The sequence below is a fragment of the Lipotes vexillifer genome, unplaced genomic scaffold (genome assembly GCF_000442215.2).
Source record: "Lipotes vexillifer unplaced genomic scaffold, Lipotes_vexillifer_v1.1 scaffold177, whole genome shotgun sequence".
Lineage (NCBI taxonomy): Eukaryota > Metazoa > Chordata > Mammalia > Artiodactyla > Lipotidae > Lipotes > Lipotes vexillifer.
Window position 1 is genome coordinate 217,004 of NW_006796206.1, and position 14,511 is coordinate 231,514.

At 42.4% G+C, this 14,511-nt stretch overlaps 1 protein-coding gene across 1 annotated transcript in view; it reads right to left on the reverse strand.

Moving 5' to 3' along the window:
• Nucleotides 1-14,511, reverse strand: part of LOC103087794 (AF4/FMR2 family member 3-like) — a 256,607-nt gene that overhangs the window by 192,170 nt on the left and 49,926 nt on the right. The window lies entirely within an intron of this gene.

The window sequence follows — 14,511 nt, forward strand, 5'->3', positions numbered from 1 at the left end:
GCATTCCTGTTATCTGTCAGATCCACAAACATTCCTACACAGGGATGGAAGGGAGGAAATGCCATTTGGGCCTGTGCTTACACAGTTTATAGCCTGTAACTTCATGTTCTAATTTTTTTAGAACACTAAGGAGAAGTTCCACAATATTAAAGGAACCAAATCTAACCTCAAATTCAGAAGTCCCAGAGAAGGGAAAAAGAACCAGGGTGCATTCGTTTTGTTTGAAGACGCTGTGGCTCATGGGGAGAAATGACTGGACTTACGAAGTGCAGACGCACTTGTCGGAAAGGCAAGCACTATTTAAGGTACTAACGACCTTCATCAAGAAAAGAGTTTCTTCCTTCAATAATTACTGGCGCACATTTTCTGCCCTCAGTCCAGACACAAGCCCGAGTTGGACTGGTGTGTGGCATCCTCCGCAATCAGAACATCTCAGTAAGTGGAGCCCTCAGACACTCAGGTATGATCCAAGGACATCTAAGACTATTTTATGGGCCACAAACTCCGAAAGTAACATTCTAAAAGGATTATTTATATTCAAGAAGAAAAGAGGAGGAAAGTGCAATGTATTTGACGGTGGACAGACATAAGAACCAGGAAGTGCTGGTCTGACAGGCAGGGAGACAAAGGAAAAAGGTAATTCACAAAGATACACAGCAGCATAAAAAGGAGATGCATGTATAAAGGACATGTAATCTAAGTGAACTGAAGGGTTCTTAACAGAAAAGATTTGAGAACAGCAAGCCTTTATTTAAGGATCCGAAGTCTAGTGACACATGGTCTAACAAACATGAGAGTTGTTTTTTGTTTTTTTGTTTTTTTTGTTTTTGCCATACGCGGGCCTCTCACTGTTGTGGCTTCTCCCGTTGCAGAGCACAGGCTTCGGACGCGCAGGCTCAGCGGCCATGGCTCACGGGCCCAGCCGCTCCGCGGCATGTGGGATCTTCCCGGACCGGGGCACGAACCCATGTCCCCTACATCGGCAGGCGGACTCTCAACCACTGCGCCACCAGGGAAGCCCAACATGAGAGTATTTATGAGAGTGTGGTCATAACTGGGGAGACTGTCCTAGAACACCCAGAACACATGGTCCTTGGATTAGATGGAAAAGGTTACAAAAAGAAAGTATCAGTCACTTATGTACTTCCAGAATCATCTATACTTTAATACTGGCTTTAACCTTTCCATACCTGATGAATATTAATAGATGTTTTAAGATCACAACCACCAGAGTGTGGATCCTGGTACCATCATCCCGAGCTCCCTTTGCTCAGGTTCCCAGCCTCTAAGAGCCTCAGTTTCACCATCAGTTAAAATACCGACCCACTTTAATTATCTTGAAGCTTCGAGTGTTTCCCAATACACAGTAACTGCTCCCCAAATGGTCACCATTATCATTCATTCAGTAAACAGTTAACTGAGCCCCTACAAAAGGAGAACAATATCTGCCGTGTCTTCAAGGAAAATCAATAGGCAAGACAGATGTGCACAAACCAAGTTAGATTAGCTGTAGAACTGTGGGCATGTTATCTGGCCTCACTGATTGCAATTCTGTCATCTGTAAAATGGGTACAGTAAGAGTATGTATTTGATGTGGCTGCAATGACGATCCAGTGGGTTAACACATGCAAAGTGCTTAAAATAGCAAATGGCATATAGTAAATAACGATGATAGTGATGATGATGCTAATTTTATGTGTCAACTTGGCTCAGCCATGGGGTACCTAGATATTTGGTCAAACATCAAATGGAGCTAGATATTGCTATGAAGGTACTTTTAGATAAGATTAGCACTTAAATCCGGAGACTCTAAGTAAAGCAAATGACCCTCCATAGTGTGGGTGGGCCTCATTCAAGCAGTTGAAGGCCTTAAAAAGAATGAGATCCCTGAGGAAGAAGGAATTCTGCCTCCAGACTGCCTTTAGAGTCAGACAGACTGCAACACCCACTCTTCTCTGGGTCTCCAGCCTGCCAGCCTGCCCTGCAAATTTTAGCCTTGTGGTCAGTTCCCACAATCATGGAGTCAATCCCTTAATATGAATCTCAATCTCTCTCTCTCCGTATATATACTGTGCATTACTTTGCACAGTATGTGTGTGTGTGTGTGGTGTGTGTGTGTGTATACATTCTTATTATATATATACTCTTACTCTTTATATATGTATGTCTATGTATATATACATATACACAAACACATATGCACATACCCTATTGGTTCTGTGTCTCTGGAGGACCCTAATACAAATGTTATTCTTTTATTATTACTTTATGGCCAAGGAAGGTGAGACATGCAAGGGATCAATATCACAAGCAAGATTCCATCCTGATAAACTTTTCCTGCAAGGATCATCCTGTTTGTCTTGGTTCCCTTAAAACACAGGCAGAATGTCAAGAGGACGATTTATTTAACCCACACCTGGTTGTTTCTGTTCTGTCAGAAAATAAATACAAATGTTTAATTAAGATGCCCTTAAGTAACATTTAACGTTCCTGATCACACCATGCACAAAGGTCTTTATATTTAACTCACCTACTCACATAAACACAATGACTAAATTCTTTGATTTAGAAGAGAAGGAGGTCTCTGTTGGCCCTCATTTTCACTTGGGTTAAAGAACACCTAAGCCCCTTTCCTACACAGTAGTTCCTTCCTGTTTAGATCAACACTGTATCTAAGTAGCATTTAAATATTTGCAACAAATTGGAACAAATTACCCAGAAACATCCAACTACATGCAGCTTTGGAAAGGCTATGATATATTAAAGTAGAAACTAATAATTTTCTTTAATATTTCTTAACTCCAGTCAGGGACAAATATAGCTATTTGTTAAAACTAAGCTTCCAGAAACATTTGATATTCTGTCTACTTCTGCTAGATTAATGAAACACTTGAAATAGAAAAAGTGAAATCTACATTTCTTTCATTATCTGTTTATGGCATTAATAAGAACAACTTTGCTAATTACTCTATTGTCAATTTTCTACTGAGATAAATTTAGGTTGTTAAGAGCACATAAAAGCTTTATATTTGGGCTTCCCTGGTGGCGCAGTGGTTGAGAGTCCGCCTGCCGATGCAGGGGACGCGGGTTCGTGCCCCGGTCCGGGAAGATCCCACGTGCCGCGGAGCGGCTGGGCCCGTGAGCCACGGCCGCTGAACCTGCCCGACCGGAGCCTGTGCTCCGCAACGGGAGAGGCCACAGCAGTGAGAGGCCCGCGTACCGCCAAAAAAACCCAAAAAAAACTACCCACTCGATTCAAATCACTGCTTGTTTCTACTGCTGAGAAGTAACTTTAGAGAGACCTGGGTGACACCACAAAGACTGAGAGCCCTCACAGCCCACCCTTAAGACGTGGTGATGCTCCCCTCACACAAAAATCAAATCAAGCCTTTCTCTTGCTCTTCTATTCAATCGTGTTTCAGCTGGAAGAGAAAAACTCAAAGAGAGAAGGGTGATGAACGAGAACAGTGGAGAACAAGGGCCTTGTTGAAAGAACACTTACCCCCCACAGCAAATGAGCTTCTCCTGCTGTCTCCAAAGGGGCCTCCCTGCCTAATCCTGAGAAAGAATGAAAGTCCTAACGACACAGCCCAGGAAATCCAGGGCAGAGCTATCATCCTCTTATCCCAAACCAGCAGTCCATGTAGGAAAACATCTGAGAATGAAAACCACTGGGTCAAAAACAAACAAAACAAAACAGAGACATACCAAAAACCCCCTCAAAACCGTGTTTTCCTACCATTAACTCATGACAACATCCAATCCTCTAAACTAGAGGGAGGTGAATTCCGGGGGCAAAAAATGGGTGGGAAACCTCTGGATGTGTCCTCAATTTAATTGCTCCAAATAAAGTTTTAGACGGAAAAAAACAGAGGTCCCTTTCAAGGTGACCTTGACCAAGTTACTTGGGTTTCGGATTTCTCATCTGTAAAATGGGAAAATAATATGACCAAACCCATGGAGCTGTCAAGAATTCAGTGAAATAATGCATGGAAAAGTACTTAACATACCCACTCTGGGTACCTTATTGCTGTCACATTCATGTACCCAAACGGTTTTATTTATTTAACTCTTAGCTGTTTGCATTGCAAGTAAAAGATGTTTCCTTTTAGTTCCCCTAAAGACAGGAGAAAAGATAAACTTTGGGGGAAGGATGTAAACTCCACTTGGTGTATGAACGTCCTGAAACACTCACAGACGTCTAGGTATGTCTTCTTCAGCTCTTAAAATAACACTTCAATTACCAAAAAATGGAATAAGATGTCTTTTTACACAATAACCATGAAGTGGTATTTTTCACTCTTCCCAAGTACTTTAAAAAACACTCCCCTTTTTATGTTTTCCCTAGCCATTACAGAGAAACTTTAACAATCAAAGCTCTAGTATTAGCAATTTGATTTTATGAGAGACAAACAAAGCATTACTAACAAAGTGATTTTACAGCTAAGTCTTAATTACATGTGCAACTGCCTCAATTCAGTTTGGACAAAGAACTACACAGCTAGTTGTGCAGTAACATTAAATGTAACCTAACAGTAAGAGTAAGCGAATTCTCTCTCCATTCCTTCTGGTGCCAAGTATTTCTACACTTGTGGTTAGGTTTCCAGGTTTTTGTTTTTGCTTTTTAACCCGTCAAAAAGTAAGAGGGAAACAAGTGAAAGGAAAGTGGGCGTGGGGTGAATGTGCGACAGATATTCCAGGAGAGAAAGAATGGAAACGTGTTGAATCTGAATATTCTGTTTGGTAAAAGAGATATAAAGTCACAGTATTCTGTACTCCAGTGCCTAGGGTATGGGAGACAGACAACTAATTGCTTCTTCTTTGAACGAATGATCACAGTTGTTCATTACTACTAGTAATCATGAAAATAATACGGCCAAATAAAAATTTAGTGGGTTTTTTTCAGTGTGTGTTTTCAATGAATTGTCGTATCCACGAAATCATTTTCCCTTACAAAATTAAGATTAAAAGAGATTAAGGTGAAAAAATTTAACCATTTTAAACTCATAATGGAGAATGTGTCCATCCATTTAGCAAACATTTCTTAAACACCAAATGCATAATTACAACAGGAGAATCGAACTCACATATCAGTCTGCTAACTTAAAATTGTGTCTCATTTATGTTTCTTGCCCTCCCAGTTCTATGGTACTCCTGAGAAATTAGAGACACACTTCCTGTTGGGACAGCAAATAAAATCTAATTTGCAGATACAGAATTAATGCTCAAGAAATTAGATAATAATAAGAATATATATACCTACATTCAAACATATGTGCCTGTGTGCACAGGCATCCTTATTATCCAACTTTGTGCCAAAAAGGTGCTAAGTAAAATTAAGCCACCAACAATAGACGCTAAGGGTCTACACTAAGTGGTGAAATAAGTTTTTATTTAGTCTAAAAACTAAGAGAAAATTTATTTTATAGTTCAACATTTTAATATTCTAATTGTAATACCCACTCGGTCTTGAGCAAAGAATGAATCAAGGCATAATTACTCTTCAAAATAATTTTTCTGACAAAAATGGAATGCCTGTCCTTGAGAACATCCTTCTGAGTTTTGATCCATAAAGAGGATTCTTTTGCAAAAATAATTGAGAGTGTCTGTGGTTCTTCCAAGGATTTCTCTCCTTTTCAAAATACCTACCAGGCCATCCGCTTGGTTGATTTTTTTCTCTCATTACTAAACTCCTCTAACTCTGCCAAATGCTCATTCGCCCATGGCTCTGCCTATGATTTGAGTAGTTCTCCATCACTTTCATTGACATGATGAAATCCCATATTTTGGTAAGATGTGCATGTCCCATTTCCAAACTGCACTGTATTTGCAACTTACTGTCAGGTGTTTACAACCTCTTAGTGACAGACAGATAGGACGGACAGACACAAGGTCAGTAAAGAGATATTTGAGGAGGAATTAAGGTGATAAATGGTCAGTTCCTTTGTAAATATTATCATATTACAATGACTTGATTTTCTCTGCACACCTGGAATGACTGAATTCTCTGAGAATGACCGTCTGGAGGAATTAAAGTGAGATGCTAATTTGCCCTGTTTAGAGACAAGAGCTACCAGCAGAGTGCAGTCTATCCTCTTCCACTTCAGAAAAGTCCTGGGCTTTCTAAGCACCCAAACCCTCCCCTGGTTCCCTCTGTCCCATTGCCCCCATCCTGAAGATGCTCATCTTGACCTGTCCTCCAATGTCTTGCTTTTCCTCCTCCTCTGATTTTCCAATCCTGTATGTTATTATTTCTAAGCTTTATTAGGAAAATAGCTACCTAACATAAAAACCTTATCTGAACTATATTATTTATGACTGGAAAGGGTGCAGAGACAGAAGTCCGCTCCTTCGACACACTTCCCTTTGCCAGGGCCCTTCTGTTTCTCACTCAAAGGACTGACTAATCCAAGGCCCATGGACCCAGTGGCTGGGAATGTGGGTGTTGAGAACAGCCAGCTCGGTGCAAATCCTGGTTCTCTAACTTACTACGTGACCTCGGGTGAGTCTGTTTAACCTCTTTCGGCTTCAGTTTCCTCACCTGTAAAATGGGCATAATAACGGTGCTAGAGTCAGTGAGAGGACTAAGTAAGAAAATGTAGGAAACGTGCTGAACACAGTGCCTGGTACCCAGGAAGCACTAGTGTTGGTCATTACCGGGAACTTCAAACACCCTCTAGGGCTAAATTAACAGCAGGCCTTAGGATACACAGATCATCGGCACTGCCTGGGCCCTGAAATCTAAAAAGGGGTCTGTATTGTGGGAACTACAAAGGTGCCCTCACATTGACAGGCTGTATGATTTGGTGACAGAGTAGTAGGGACACACATTCAAGGCCACCTGTACCTTCTGGCGGCTCTATGACTCTGGATTGGCTATCCAATATCTTTAGACTTTCCTCCACTGTAAAAAATGGACACGATACTCCCTAACTCACAACATTTTTGGAATAATTATATGCAAAATACCTTTGAGGAAGCATCTAAAACAGATTCATACAGCTACCTCTCTTTCCTTCTTTAGAAAAATGACCATCTATTCAATTTGCAAATACCTAGAAGAGGACGTGCCATTTAAATAAAAACACACTGTGGTTCATTTTAAATCCTTCCATGTCCGAACTACAAACCTTCGAAGACTGAGGATCAAGAATAGCTGTAACTTCTCAACTTCACCAAAATGTACTATTCCATCCGTACAGAAGGGGCTAACCAGTGAACTGAGAAAGTTGTTTTATAATATCCTTTCTGGGGCTGTGTTTCATATGGAACGGAGGGGGAATGCCAGTTGTTGCAAACAGGCAGGAAATTGTGAAAATGAGAGACAAAGTGAGGGATGGCAACAACTGCAGAACCAACACAGTGAGATGAATGCACGCGAGAGAGGGGGACAGACAGCATGGGAAGGACCCAAGTAAGGAGTCGGCTTCTCTCCCACAGCGCCTGCTTCCACGACCCTCGCTGCCTCTGAAAATGGTCCACAGTGGGAGAGATGCAGCTCTCACCCACATGACCGACGGGGTTGTCAGAGAGATGTAACAAACAATTTGTAAGAACCCAGACTGTGTCTTGTGGGTTTGACTGCACGCCCAAGGTCATGGCTTAACTTGCCTTGTATATTAATTCCAGGGACTTTTTGTGAATGTCCGTGAATGGAGTGATGAAGTGATACAGATTCTTTACCTCTATTGCACACAAACCAAAACCCTCGAAGGAAAAGTCCTTCTGACAGAGGATCAGTGACATCTTTTCATATACATTTAGCATTATATAAATGCAGGGAAATTAAAATCCCGTGGTACAAAAAAACCCTACTTAATTAACAATTTGCCATTCTCACAGTTACACACACAAGGTATTGCTGAAGGATTTTTTCCTATCTTTATTCACATTTTAGGGCTTCTGCAATTTGTAAGTATAGAGAAGATGGATTTCAAGTATTTTCTAGTAAATGGTGAGATATCTATCTATCTATCTATCTCTATCTAGACAAATACCTCCTAAAACTTTTGGACATGTTAACAAGGTAATAGTATACACACGCAAGACACTCTAAGGAACTACAGTGTTTAGAAATGCTTTGATTATCACCAAGGTGATACAGTAAAGTGAGGATGATAAAAATATAATTAAACATTAATTACAGAAACTATCAAAAAATAATTGACTTGTACAGAGCACAGAACTCCCATTAAAAAAGAAACTGATGGATAATAAAATATACAGTATTCTGTCCTCTAGACATAATTACTTCAAGGCAGCGATCAGAAAGTTATTAAAGTTATAGAAAGCTGTTAAGTTTCTTCTGTGACACTTTACTACTGTGAATTCAAGACATTTTCATTGAGAATTGCCTCCAAAAAATACTTACAATGGTGGACCATGTTAATAGGAAACACTGCCATAAGTGCAAATACGTGTGTTATAAACAAGCAGAAACAAATTTTGACACAGTTAGGACTCTGCTGCGCTCGTCATATTTCTGGTGCCCACAAGACAGACTTCTGCTCTCATTAGAAATGTCTAATGCTCTGAGAGCCAAGGCTGAACCTAGTTTCATATTAAGAAAAAATTAAATTTTAATGCAAAAACAATATTCTGAAAGAAGACTGGCAGAAGAATATATTTTTACTAACGATTATCATGCCAACTCTTTTACACGTTTGTTTCTTTATTATTTAAGGAAGTAGGACGGAATTTCATAAAACCATTCCAGTGTCCCTGTGGGAAGCATTCAGTTTTGAAAAGGGTATAGAGATTCCCCTTTTTGGTCTTTTTTACAGTATATTCAGAGAGTCCAGAGAATTCTCCCTATATATAGGCAGCTGTAAACACAAACTTCTGTACACTATTGCAGGGGATGGTGGGGGGAGGCTAGGATTTCAAATGTTTTTATACTGACAGATTTTGTAACCACTCAAAAATGAAGATGGTTTTAGTAAAAATAGACACAGCAAATTTGAGAATTCTATATGCGTACGTATGTGTACATAAAACAGCCTTTAAGAATCCAATTGTATTTAATTTTTCCTCTTCATATACTTTGGGTTATTTTGGGGGGGGGGGGGCCCCAAAAGATGCTTTTAAGATATATACTGTTTTAGTCCAAAGATACCCTTGGCACAAGTGAAGATACTACTACAGGGACACTAAAGCAGCGGTCCCCAACCTTTTCGGCACCAGGAATTGGTTTCATGGAAGACAATTTTTTCCACGGACGGGGGCCAGGGTGCGAGGGAAGGATGGGGAGAGGCAGATAAAGCTTCACTCACTCGCCCACCACTCACCTCCTGCTGTGAGGCCAGGGGCTTGGGGACCCCTTCATTAAAGGAAGAACTGACTGATGTGTGTCTATTGAGAGAAGAGCTGAGTGTGAGGCCAGGGCCAGAGCAGGAAGACGAGGAAGACAGCGTTAGCAAGCGCCAGGGCCCTCCTGCACTAATGTAAGAAGAAGCTGGAGCCTCGGAATGAATGTTTCCTGGAGCAAAACTGAAACGGAACCATGAGAGACATGGAATGTAAACCACTGTATCGGAAGCCACTTAATCGGGGGTTGTTTGTTACTGCTGCAGTTTAGCTTAAGCTGATTGACATGGAGCCTGCATCTAGTTTTTCATAAGCAAGTTATGGTTTGAGGACCTGTTTTTACACGAACACAAAAGTTATCCCTCTCCTGCAATGCCTTGTTTTTACATGAAAATAAACTGAAATGATTTGGCAACAGTCCTTAAAGATGCCTAATTTTGACCACTCATTATTATGCCACTAAAGAAATTTCAGGAGCACTTGTGCCCATTATCCAGCCCTATTCATGACAGAACACTTCAGCATCACTGAACAATAGGTGATAGATTATACCTGGAGTGTGGTGATAGGCAATCTCAGCAAGGAGTTTCTGAGAGAGGAAAAGAAAGTAGAATAGGAAATAAGGAACTCACTGATATTACAGGATAATTCACCGCCTGTTGCCTTTGAATGAAGAGGAGAGAGGAGCTCAGTGCCCTAAGAATCACAATGTAAAAGTAGCTTAAGTATAAAGCAAAATATTATAAGCACCTACCCACCAAAGTTACAACTTATGGAAAGTTCAGCAGAAAGGGCTGAGCACGGTGCTCGTTAATACCAGGCCCCATGTTCGAGCCCTGGGACCAAAAGACAACACGTCTTCCCTTGCCCGTGACATCTGAACGGGAGTCTCCAATGCACGAACCGCACAGGCCCCTCAGGTTCACAGTCCGTGTGTGTGCGTGTGTGTTTGTATTCGTCCCTGCATCACTGGGTAGAGACCTGCTTGATACCGTACTTAATTAAAGGTTGAGTCTAAGAATTTGGGAGGGCATTCCAGAGTTATTTTTTAAATGCATCACTCCTTTACAGGAAGGGAGTCGTGCTAAGCACCTCCGAGTGGCCGGCAGAAAGAGATGAAAATCAAAGGACAACAATCCAGCGTGATGGTTCCCTTAAACTTATCTCTGCAGCCTGTCACATCAGAAAATTCACTTACGTATGTGTGTGGGATGTGGAAGGAGGGAGAGAGGAGAAAACAGAAGTGAGCCAGTGTTTCTTTACAGAGTGCAAAAGATACAGCCCAGGGTCGCAGAAACACCAGCTTCCCAGTTGTCTGCCCCAACCGTGTGTTCACAAGGCAACACTGTCTCCAAGGATGGAGTGTTAACAGGATGGACTGGATCCTCCAGGTCCGAGAGGTCTTTCAGCTAAAGCATATGTAAGGAGCAAAAAAGAAGCAAACTCTTTAAGATTCCTGGAAGATAAAGTGCACGTTCAATCTGTTTCAGAGGCAAGTCTGCTCAGTGTATGGAAACAACGGGCTGTGATGCTCTGTTTGCTGTATTCTCAATGTCTAAAGCAAGGGAGGTGGGTGAGCCCTTCCAAAGGTGAATGGCAGCAGGTTAGACGCAGACCTGGGCTGGCCTGGCCACAGGCCCAGGAGTGTGGTTCACGGCCATTAGGCGCTCAAAGAAGTCCTGGTTGACTTGATTTGCCCACGATAATTAAAGCAAGATCTCTCTCAGACTGGTGGGTGGTTTCTTCCCCCAGAAAGAGGAAATTGGTTGTCATGCTGTACCTGGCCCCAGGAAGAACAGTTTTCAGTTCTAGACACGCTACAGGGACAATATCCAAACGAGAGCAAACAGAAAGACAAAGGCTTTGGAAACAAGTCTTAAGAACAACTGCAGATGGAGAGCCTGGAAAATTGGTGGAACAGAATAATTATCTTCAAACTATTTGAAGGTTTGCTCTACAATACAATTCAATAAATATTTACTGAGGAACTTCCATGTGGACGACCCCGGGAGGAATGCATGAATACTGGTCAGAAACAGTCCCTGTCCTCTGGGACAGAGACTTCAATCTAACGCAGGTCGGGGAGGTTAGAAATAACTAGTAACAACACAAGGCAGGTGTGAGGAAGCACCAAGTGCCCTTGTAGTGGGGAAAGGTGATGTTTCACTAGAGGATGTTCTGGAGGGATGGATGAAGCTGACAGCCCAATTTTTCTGAGAAGAAGGTAAGAAATAAGGGCATTATCAGGAATAGGACGAACAAAGGTTGGACGTGGAGAATAAAATGTACGAGGGTGGAGGGAAGAGTCCATCTTTGCCTGGAAAATATAGTATGATGAGGAAAGTAATGGCAGATTGATGTGTAAATACGTATTTCCCAGGCATATGTGTATTTAAAGAGAATTTTTATCACATTACAAAAATATTCTTATTTGAGAGTTAGGAAAATGGAGAACAAACATTCTTCCTCACAACCCCTCGGTTCTAGGTAATACTTTTTAGCCCAGCACTTTGTAAATACTCAATAGTGGAATGCTGAATTGAACAGAAAATGAAATTATGTTTTTAAAAATAGTGTCCAGGATAAAGTCAAACGAGCTCATTGGCATTTTTCCTCCTAAAATCAGTCCTAGATTTTTTCCCCTCTCTGTTTGCCAACACAGCCCACTCTTGTTGAACACATGCTTATACTATGGGCCCCGTTTTAAATTCCTAAATTCCTATTAGCCTCCTGTCGACACACAAGAGTTCATGGCCTCTCCCCTCCACACCTCATCGCGTCCACACCCCATCACAAGACCACAGATAGTTTCCCAAGGACGTAGATGGAACAAACACGGCCAGGGGTTCTTGTGTGCTCTGTTCACTAGAACAGTCCCTGGCACATGGTTTGTGATCAACAGTTTATTGTTGAATAAAGTTAACAGATCTTAAACTTATGCAGAGTAAGCCAAAATAAAATTATGCGTTTAGTTGTTTATTTGCTTCTTAAAATTATCCATGATACCAATGGAGTGGCACAATCCAGATTTTGCACTAAATGAAATGTGAACATGCAGGCTTTAAAAGGGCAAACCCTTTTCTTTCCTTGATGGACACCAGAGTGATCATTCCCCCCAGGACCCACGTTTAAATGTTTAACTGCATATAAACAACAATAATAATAGCGCAGATTTCTCGGCTGTGATTTTCAGACTCAACCAGAAATTGCTGACCATGTATATTTTCACACGTTCTTAACTATTACAAGGTACCTAGTCATTCTAATGTGGCATCTAATATCACTATTTACAATCATTTTTTATGTTTACTGAAAAAACCGTTAGCACCATACGGACTAACTCAGAGATATCCTACTGGAATGTGGCACTTTATTAACAATATGCTAAATGTTATCATCCTTATAATAACCCCCCCACCAAATATTTTTCCTTCTATCAAGCGTTGAGCTTCATATTGCAAAGCTTTTATTAAAAAAATAATCAGGCTTGCCATCTACGTCGAATTATTTCTTTTTAGTCTCTTCCTTATCTATCTCCTCTCCTTTGTGCCTACAGGCTACCTAGTCCAAGGACCCTGCAAACAGGACCAGGTGCTTGGAGCACCTGGGGAAGGGACACGGGCAGGTTCCAAAGTGGAGTGGATACAAGCAGCAGCACACATCAAAGCGGTGGGCCTTCCAGGTGCCCCCCTGAGCACTCGGATAGGCTAATTCAGGATCTGGCCTCCACCTTCTGCCAGTCACCATCACGCCGTGCCGTGTGCTCTGAGCTGCACTGATATAGCTGCCAAGCCCATGACCTACTTTCACACAGCCCTGTGCTTCTGGCTTTCCCCACCGTCACATGCCTGTGCACATGGTGGGCTTGCTACCTGTTTTCTCAAAACTGCAGATCCCACTGAGTCAGCCAGACACCTTTTTAGCCTATGAATCACTGCCTTCAGGGTCCTGGTCACCACGTGCAGGCATTATAAAAGCCATTCTCCCGAAGTTTTCCCACTGCCCATCTCCCACTGACCTCTCCCTGCCCTGCTTCCCACTCCCTCAGTATATGGTAAAGCAGGGACTGGATGATTCTAGGGGGAGGTGTCTTGTATTAAGATGTTACTTTCTAGCTGCTGTTTTCACACGACCAGCTAGAAACCTCTTTCATAGGAAGATCATATCCTATGGGCATCGTGACTGCTGAACAACCATGGTTATTAATTGTTCAGATCAGATTAGGAGGTATATTTATCTTCCCCCCCCTCGGAGCCCCCAGTGTTTCTCGTCCATATCACTCACTTGGCAATTAACCATGTCTTGCTTTGAGACATCTGTGGTTTCACTTTTGCCATTTTCTTTAGTTCTTTATTCCCAACTGGCCAGTCCATTTGATGCACAGAGCTCATGTGGATTATATGTCTCTGGGTTTTTCACAGACTACCCAAACTGGGTCTCAAACATTTGTGTGGACTAACCTGTGGACCTCAGTTCTGAACAGGGATGGTGTCAACTCATTTCTCCCTGTTCCTGCTAAGCACAGCAATGAACCCTGGAAATAACACAAAGGGCAGCCAAAGGAAAAGTCTAAATGGTGTCCAGGGTAAGGTGAATTGGCTGGGATCCTAGGTCCCACAGTCCACAGAGTGACAGCACCTTAGGACTGAACAGAAGAAGGTGTCCCAGACCTGGTGTTGCCTAACTCACAACCTGTACGAAGAGAAGGCAGCCCAGGTAGACTCATTCCTTCTGCAAACTGAATAAGAGTCTTAACCTACAACACCAGATAAGGCAGAACTGGTAAGGGGAAATGGATCACATGCCCCACCCACAGAAACTGGCCAGGAGAAGTGTTCTACCTGCCAGGCCTGAGACTGCCCTCCTTACCCAGACACACCGTGAAAGGGGGATCCACCACAATCAGCACCTGACCAGGGAAACATTCTCCATTCCTGTCCTCCCCACGGGCCAGATACTCCCTTCCCCAACCTAAAGGCATCAGGAGACCCAGCCTGGAGAAACTCCTTCCTTCTCCTCAAGGAGTACCAGGGAGCAAGATAAACCAAGCTGGGCTTCCCTGGTGGCACAGTGGTTGAGAGTCCACCTGCCGATGCAGGGGACACGGGTTCGGGCCCCAGTCCGGGAGGATCCCACATGCCACGGAGCGGCTGGGCCCGTGAGCCATGGCCGCTGAGCCTGCGCGTCCGGAGCCTGTGCTCCGCA